The sequence below is a fragment of the Charadrius vociferus genome, unplaced genomic scaffold (assembly GCF_000708025.1).
Source record: "Charadrius vociferus isolate BGI_N301 unplaced genomic scaffold, ASM70802v2 scaffold2, whole genome shotgun sequence".
Lineage (NCBI taxonomy): Eukaryota > Metazoa > Chordata > Aves > Charadriiformes > Charadriidae > Charadrius > Charadrius vociferus.
Window position 1 is genome coordinate 2,362,202 of NW_009647595.1, and position 9,736 is coordinate 2,371,937.

Consider the following 9,736-nt stretch of genomic DNA (forward strand, 5'->3'; position numbering starts at 1 on the left):
GTGTGGTGAGCAGGACTAGGGAAGTGATCATCCCCCTGTACTCGGCACTGGTGAGGCCTCACCTTGAGTACTGTGTTCAGTTTTGGGCCCCTCACTACAAGAAGGACATTGAGGTGTTGGAGCGTGTCCAGAGGAGGGCTACAAAGCTGGTGAGGGGTCTGGAGGAGAAGTCTTATGAGGAAAGACTGAGGGAACTGGGGTTGTTTAGCCTGGAGAAGAGGAGGCTGAGGGGAGACCTTATCACCCTCTACAACTACCTGAAAGGAGGTTGTAGAGAGGTGGGGGCTTACCTCTTCTCCCTGGTGACAAGTGATAGGACGAGAAGAAATGGGTTCAAATTATGTCAGACAAAGTTTAGATTGGATATTAGGAAAAAAAAAATTCACTGGAAGGGTTATTAAACATTGGACTAGGCTGCCCAGGGAGGTGGTGGATTCGCCATCCCTGGAGGTGTTTAAAAAAAGGGTAGATGTGGTACCTGGGGACATGGTTTAGAAGTGTTTTTGTCAGGGTAGGTTAATGGTTAGACTTGATGATCTTAAAGGTCCCTTCCAACCTCAGCAATTCTATGATTCTATGATTCTATTTCTCAGGATCATCTTGCAAATTACATCCATCCTAATTTGCAAGAGACACATCAGCTACTGAGCAATGCAGCATTTGACTGTATGGACAAATTTAAGCTGCCTTTGGATTAACAAAACTCAGCTAATCCTGAGCCAGGTGTAATTAGAGAGGAATGCAGTCAACCACTGATTTCCTAAAAAGCAAAATGGTTCACTCAATCACTTTATTTTGACAGTTCATCTACTCCTTTCACACACAAAGTCATTCCTACTTGTGCATCAGGTTATCATCATTGCATTGCTTCTCCTTTATCCCTCTGCTTTCCCTTCATGTTATCTGGATTTTCACATAATTCCTCATGTTTTCCCTTTATTAGGTCTTACAAGCAAAGCCCAGGCACCAGATGGAAGCTCTGCAATAGGTAGCTTCTCCTTTGCAGGCAAGTTGAAGAGCTTATCTGGGATATGAACCCACAACCCCTTGTACATTAAGATAATCCACTACTCCTAAGTTTGTGTTTTTTTCCCCTCCAAAGGAGGGAGTTTAATTTCCAATATTTTGAAAGAGACATAAACCAAACTTCCTGCTGAGACTCTTCTTGTGGCTCATCCATCACTTGCTTTGAAAAGAAGCAGTATGGCATATAACTTCAATTCTAACTCCAGTAATTCCTTTTGTGGATAAACATTTCCCCAGCACTTTAAACTGTGGTCTCCACTTCAGTACATCCAGTGCCAAAACGCCTCCGATAACCTTCCTTAGTGCTGCTCTGCGTGATCTCCATGTCTTCAACCCATTTTGTGAGAAGAGTCACATTGTTATGAGCACTACAACCTTCAGGAAAGAACAGTGCTACAATGTTCAAATCATTATTAGCTATTTTTATTAACACCAGAACTATTGCAATCTCAATGTCTTCTTACAATGCTGTAGCATTTCAGCAGAAAAAATATCTTTTCAAAAGGAACACAAATGTTTCCTCTGTAAAAAAGGAGCCAAAGTTCTCCACTGTCTTTCAGACTATTTACATAATACCAATTTAGTGGCTATTTTTACCTTAACTCAGTTGATACAGCTTTTCGTCCGGTATCAGTTTTGTTATATTCACTTAGATTTGTTTTACTTTAATATGGACAATTACTAGCTTAGATTCTGGGCCAATTTCAGCATGTTCCTGCAAAAGGTCATGACACGGATTTAATTAAAACACAACAGTATTGTGTCAAACCTGTGACATTTGTATAAGTAAATTCCAACGATAAAATCCTCAGCTTTCCTGTTTTAGGGCTGTGATCTTCCCAAACAAACAAAGCTGAATTATTCAGATTGAACAAAATTAAGTTATTCAAATGTCTGCAACTCATTTTCAGGTTGCCCGGGATTCCCAACTGAGCATTTCAGGCAATATCACTTGAAATTCAACGTATGGGTCCGTACAGCAATACATACTGAGCATGGCATGTTGATGGAACATGAACAAAATATGCTTGCTGACTTGTTCATCTCATACTTTCTGAACAAATTTACCTTTCCTTTGCTAGTACTAGTCAAGGACTGTCCCAAAAATAAGCTGGTTACAAACCTCTATTAAAAAAATTATTTATTCACTCAATTTTAAGAGCTTTTGGTTTTAGCAACTGGTAGGCTATGTGCACCTTCAGTAGGTGATGTTGATGATAGTCCGTGTTACCCCCTACACCACATACACCCAGTAGAGATGTCTGTAGCTACTTCCAGGACTGTTTCGTCTCTAGTACTTCATTGCAGCAACATGCTTCTTGCATTTAATCTGCTTTGGATTTGTCTAATGCAGCAGTCAAAGACATATTGCAAATATGTCTTTTTTGTGCCCTCATTGACTATCCAAGGAGACCAGCTGTCAGCCTCATCAGCTGGATGCCTGACACTCGAGCGAAAACCTTACAGTAAGTAGAATTCTACAACTGATTTCAGTAAGATCATGGTTTCACCCTTTCTGTTTTGCAGTATAATTCCAGGAGTAGTACAATTAAAAATTCAGGAAAAATAGAATGTCCCTATTTTTTTCTTTCTAGTCCAAGCTATACTTTGTCTTCACTCTGTTTTTGTTAATTTATAGTTGTGTGGGGAGATGGATGGGAAAGAATTTAGTTACTATTTCTAGCCCTAATATTTATATCTTATGACAAATCTGAACTTCCTGAAGTAGGATTTTATTTCTCTCCTCTGACTGTTTACTACATTGGAATTTGGTTTTATTCTTAATTTTTGAAGGAATAATGAAATGATTTTTTTTTGTACCAAAGCCCACTGCATTAACAAAAGTTTCAAAAAGCCATTCTAGTTATGTCTACCATGTAAATTTTGTAACATGAGCTCTCTAGTGCAGGCATCAAATTTAGAGTGACCTGTGGGAAAATTCTGCTCTGATTTTCCCATTACCAACCCAGTTTATGCATTACACAGGTATGAACACCTGTTTGGTGACCAGAAGATACTACTCTCTTATCAGTCAAGAGACTTACTATGCAGCTGTGAGAGGAACAGTTTACTTGCAAATATCTAGTAAATATTATTTACATTTGCTTAAATCCCTGACGTTAACACTGTGCGAAGCATTAACTAAATGTGCAAAGTTAGAGTTAACCAGCCAATTTCTTTATGGTTAAGCACATCTTTAAAATCTCATATTCTCTCCACGGACTGTAGAGGGAGCCCAGATGACTGCCTGCCTGCCAGAGAGCTTGCTGGAATAACAGAAAATTAATCTCACACTAAGACTCTCCGCTCAGAGAAACAGTAGGGAATAGCTGTTGCTGACCTATTGATTTGTAGATTAGCAAACAGAAAAAAAATATTTACATCCCAAGAAGCAGATTTATCTGCCCTGGACATGCAAAATGCCTCAGTGTCCATGGAAGTTAACCTGGTGGTTGTTATTCTGAAAGTTGGAATAAAATATCGCCCCCAAAATATTGCATTTCAGTTAATACAGGGAGACTTGTATCTCTGGTCCCCCAGGCTGTCTCTCCTCTTCTTTGCCCTCTGATTCTATCAGCATGTGCGGAATCTGCTTCCCACCCTCTTCCATATTTTCTCAATGGTTTCCTCCACAAAACACTGTTTTTACCCCAGTTCTCGAAGCCCACTCCTCACTACTCACTTCTACAGTGCCCTCAAGCGGTAAATTCAACATGCATATGCCGTTTCCACAGGCCTTCCCACTCGGAGCATCCTTCCTTCTCCCTTTCTCCGGGAGTCTTGCAGCCCTCAGGGTATGTGTTATGTCCATTGTGGTTGCTAAAACATTTGCTTGGAGCTAATCAGAAATTTTTCAAGCTTACACATAATTTAATTTTGCTGAAAGCAAACCATTTACAAGGATATTTTAAAGAGGAAAAGATGCGTTAAGGGAGGGGATTTGCTCTCCTCCACCATCAGGTCTGGCTCTTCAGAAACCCAGACTCAGCACCTCGTCTCGCCTGAGCCAGAAAGAAGGAATCTATGCGTTTGAGAGATTTGAGCCTGCACATAACCCAGGACTGTGCTGTGGTAATCAGGACCCAAAAAAAAGCATGTTAGCCCCTGTGGGAGGATTGCTCATTTTGAGTTGTTTTGCTTTTTCCTCCCTCTGTTTTTAATTAAAGAATTGCACTTAAATAGAAAGCTGGGAGGGGTGGTGGTTTTTTTGTGCAAAAAGAAACAAATCCCAGAAACCCTTGCATAGGCTGAGGCAGAATTAAATCCTCTGAAGTGCATTTGTAAACAAGTACAATCATTGAAATGCATGAGAAGTTGTATCCTCACCACTTTGCAAAAACTGTATCTTCAGACTGCAACATGTCAGGCTGGCTGATTCACAGACAAAATGCACCTCTTCGGGGAAAAGAATCAGACTTTCCACGTTTTGGAAGTACATACCTTTAACACACTGCAGCTGATGTTCTCGCTCTGTGGGATGTGAGTTTGCGACTGTACATTAAAATCTGTCGTTCTCATACCAGGACGATGCTAAGGGCCACGCTAAAGGCTGCCTTTGCCACCCCTGCCTGGCTTTGAGGGAGGCAGGAGGACCCCATCACTTGGGGCCAGAATTAGAAGCGGCACGTTGTTTCAAATTTGCAATAAATTGTGGGTTTCAGTGGGATGGCCCAGTCCTCCTCCAAACCATGGAGAAGGGGGACACCTGGTGGCTACAGGCCATGTTGTCTTGTCAATGATAAACTTTCCTTGGGCCTGCTCCTGAAAGTAGGGTTGCATCTGGAAGGATGAGGCCAACTGATGTTACTTATGACAATTGTCACTGGTTATGGGGACATTAACAGCCAGATAGGGTAGAAGCCTGGATAGCTGTCCGATTTGTAAATGTGTTCACATTATTAGTGTTATGGCAGTCCCCAGCCCCACCGGGGACCTCCTTTGGCGTGGTGTAGCTATACAATGCAGAAGGAAGTTTCTCATCCCAGAGACTTTCCCATTAAGTGGGAAAGATACAAAGGATGAAGGGAAGGAAAGGCCTTTTTCTCTGGTTAGCACACAAAGCCCTAAAAGCTCAGAATATATGAGCAGCCTCCTCCCCACCACACACAATTTGTGGTAAAACCAGGCAATGAGCCCATTTCTCTTAAGTCACCATCTACAGCCATAACCGCAAAGGCTGTCCTCCTCCTTTTAGCTTTATCCTTTCAAGTCCATCCTGGGCTTCAGAGGATCATGTTGCAGAGGAAACAAAGCAATATGCTTTCTTTTTAGAGAACTGGAGGGGTCTTAGGTGCCGCAATAGACCGTTACAGACTAGAAGGACAACGAGCTCAGGGAAAATGATGGTCTCAGGAATGGTGACTTTTGGTTCCATCATTAAGAGGCTGCTCTCTGTGTATGATAGAGACGTACTTAAGACAGTCTTACTTCATTTGATTGCAAACCACCACATTTTGGGTTACACATTGCCTGTTGGGATATGGCTTTGCATCTCTCTTCCTTGAGATGCTTGTGGAGGAAATGTTCTTCTCTCACTTGCACTGACCATTGGTGAGCGTGGTTGACGAATCTTTGCTATTCCAGGCTGTAGTGAACATTTTAGTTTTCATGTCGGTGTGAAAAAAAAACGCAAAGTCTATAGCTCAGTATTTGCAGCCCATGTACAGCATCAGAACCACAACTCTGGAGGGGGACAAGGAAGCCCAGGAGCTCCGGGGCTGGGGAGTGAGTCCCTGCCCTGCTCCCAGGTACTTGGCACACACAAAAAAGGAGAGGAGAAGTTTCTGCTGCAACCTTCAGGCCTGCCTGAAGTGGGAGGGGAGAGGGAAGAGCAAGAGCATAGTTTTGAGAGATAGAAAAAGCCTCAAGCCAGTTGCAGCTGTTACACCAAGTTCTTTGAGGTATCTGTGCTTTTATTTAAGATGACTTGGGTTTTTGGTTCCTGGAAAGAGCTGATATGTTCTTGCCTTAATTCACATTTGTTCTGCATTTTAACCACATCACCACCACCCCCGCCCCAGAAAAAAAAATATTTGTTGAAATGCAAGTGCTGAGCTTTACCCAGCTTTTCAGTATTTCCATGAAAAGAGGTTTTTCAGATTTACCACGAGGGGGAGGCAACTGAAAAATTATCAGACACCCATTCTTAGAACTCTAGGGGGTTTTGTGAGAAACGGGGACATCCGCAAAAATAGTGCAAGCAAATCTCTCTTCAAGCTTAAGGAAAATATTAACCTTTTTATGGCTGTTATCAATTAATATTCTGTATGTAAGGTTTCTTTCTTTAAATCTTATTAGTTGCAGTTAGAATAAAATTCAGCATTTCCCAGAAGAAGGGAATCTGCTAATAAAAACGATGCTCTTGCTTCTATATATCGAGTGAAATAATAGACATAGTTTCTCCAGAATTTAAATCAACCAGCAAACACATATTTCATGTTTAATATGAAGTAGATTCAAAAAAAAGTCTAAATTTCAGATGTGCTATACTACCCAGTGAATCAAAAAATACATATTTGTACTAAAGAAGCATCCATTTTCTCTTTCTAATGGAATATTCTACACAATCCAAATCTGTTCCCCGATCTAATTAATTTTGCTGTGTGTCTGAAACAGAATTTTTAAGGACATAACCGCCAAAACCTAAGAACATGAAAAGTCTTAGAATGATAAGGTCACCAAAAACCTTCCACTGCCCACAGCAACAGCAGACAAAGCAGAGAAAAAAGCCAGATGAGGCAGAGAAAGGTCAATTCCCTTCCCCGTGGTCTCCAGCAGATCCAAAAATACAAGGTACTAGCAAGGTATCTCTTGGATGGCTTTTCTTTTTTAAGGGCTGAAAATAAAAGGAGGTTTCTCTCTCAGTCTTTCTCTCTGATGACTGTACTTCAACAAGCCACGGAGCATTCAAAGTCCAAGGTCAACTTGAGTGTAGAGCTATGAAAAGCAGCTGGGGAACCCTTTGGGAACACTAATTATGAGCATATGAGAAGCGGTCTTCTCCGCTATGTGAGACACCAGTCTATCAAAGATTGGCATTCAATAGCAAGCCTGCAGAATAGGCCACCTTTGAAAGCTATAATGAATAACCTCGAAAGAAACCCTTATAAAATCTTAAACATGCAGAAGATACTAGCCAAGGGCTTAATAAAATACACAAGCCCCACACGCAAAAAAAACAGACAAAACAAACAGAAACCTATGGCAACTCCAAACATAACAAGATGGACCTCATAAGGAGGAATTAACAGTAAATCTCTCAATAACTTGCCTTTCGTGGCCAGAGGTCTGCTATCTCCCCAGGGCATGGAGCACAGAGAAACCAAATTAAACTGTGGTTATCTGATGTCTCTGGTGAGATTCACTTCGTCCCACGTCAGAGCTCAGTGGGTAGCTAAAGCCCAGGACCGGGAGTCAGAAAGTCTGCATTTGGTTCCCAGTTCTGCCACAGGCTTGCTGTGTAGCACTGGTCTACTTACTCTGCCTTTGTTTGCCTCAGTTTCCACGGCGTAAAAAGTCAGGGATGGACAAGGTGCTGCAGCGCCGGACAGCGCTGCAAAGCCCAGGGCAGGGCGGCTTACACACCCGCCAGGGCGAGGGGGATAACCGCTGTCAAAAGTGCTAGTTTCTAGATGTTCACCATTGCGTATTTTTTAGTTCCTCGGGTTCCTGGCAGGGAAGGACAGCTTTCAGACCAGCCTCACTTTATGGGTGAAGTGATTGCTGGAAGATGTGGCACTTCTTAATTGTGGGCGGTTGGCATGCCTGCGTGCTGAGTGGCGTAGTGAGGGGACACCGCATGGCAGCAGCCCGTCCCGAGGCCGTGTTGCCCAGCACAGCACTAACGGGGTTGGAGAAGAGACTGTGCTCCCTCAGCACCCTGCTGAGCTGCCTGACTGCATTTTCCACCTATTAGTGACCATGAGTTGCTGAAGCCGCAGCTGTAGGAGCATCCTGCTGAGCCACAGAGAACCAGTACCATATCATATGGTAGCTATGATGGGGAACAACTGTGTAACCTTGGTAATATATCACCACTGAAAAGGTATCTTCATCCCCACAGCTACGTGACATGGTCCGCAGCAAAGCCAGCCCCAGACAATGTGCATTTTACGCCCCCTGTCATCTGTGCAGTTTACACACGGTGTCTCACGGCCTGGGGTAAACTCAATTTCATAGAAAAGAAATCTTGGAAGAAATTCTCAGACCCTAGTGCAGATCTATAATGTCACTTGGCAAGGCCTTATACCACTAGGCACAGTCATTTCCTATATTACCACAAAATAAAAATCCCACATTCAGCCCGATTTCTGATGGAGGTATACCCAACTGCACAGAGAGGAATTTGCAGGAAGCCTGTGGGGAAGAGTAGGAGACAGCCAAGGGCAAAGAGCATGCAGATGGCATGTAGGAACATGGGACAGGAGTGAGCTAAATCCTGGAACAACAGTGGGACTTATCCTGATTGAACTTTACTTCAAATCAGAGGGAGGAAAGTCAACAGAGCCTCTCCAATGCACAGGAGATCAGACAATCAGCCTGCAAGAACCACTGCCACAGAAGGAAGTATCTGTATTAAAAATTAAATCAATTTTAAAAGAGAACAATTAACATTATTACAAATTTAAGCCCCCTCCCCAATCTATGAATGCCACCGATAAAGCTGCCTGTGTGAGGTGTGATGCAACAGGTTCCCTCATCAATCTCACCTCTTATTTGCTTTAAGAGTTGAACCTTGATGTTACAATCCCTGCTGCAGAGAGTAACCAGGCATTCACATCTCACCTGGGATCCATGGCCAAAGTGAAACCCAAGAGTACTCCTCTGAAGATACTGAGGGTACTGGGTGCAGCCACTGGAGGAGGCTCCATGATGACAAACCAAGATGACAAGGGGCCAAGGTGGTAGAAGCTGGTTTTGCCTTGCAGACAGACAGGGAAGTAAGCTGTACGAGCCAAACAAGCTATGCTATCTCTGAAATAAGGTGAAATCAGACAAGGAGGAGATAGAATGGCTGTAGTGGAGGTGTCCTTCTTGACTACAGACCAAATATGGGAAAGGTCAGTGGATGCCACAACTGCTTTGAGTGGTCATAGGAATACCACCCTGATGCCTCTGGGCATTTTCTCTCTGCCAGATACACATGTTGTATCTCCAGGGTCTGCACTTCTACTAACCCTTGAAGGAAGGGTTAAAGGAAGTGAGGAACTCATTTACAATGTTCTCCTCATCACCCTCAACACAGGATTCATAGATGGACCTTGCCTGGTTCAAAGCACTTCTGGTTTCTACAGCTTTGAGACATATGTTCTCTCATGGAAGTATGAATTATGGCTTGAATTTGTTCCTTTGGAAAAATGAATAAATTAAGTATTTTTAGGTAGTTTTATTGCATTTAAATAGCCAAAATTACTTGCAAGGATTGACATTAAAATAGGCAGTGGTTATATGGGTTGTAATCCAATGGCCTGTGTCATAGGAAGTGCTTTCCATTACTTGTAATGTCAGTCACATCACAGCACCTATGATCCCTCAGAGCCTCTTGTTACCCTCTTGCTTTTTTTGACATGAGCTCTTCACAGAGCCTGCCTGGGGCCTCTGCTTTTACAAGGACATTTTTAGATATTTCTGTGTCTCAGATTAAGAAGTTCCATTTCACTTCTAGGAATACAACAGAGCATCATAAGACAAGCATAGGAGGCTGGGAAGC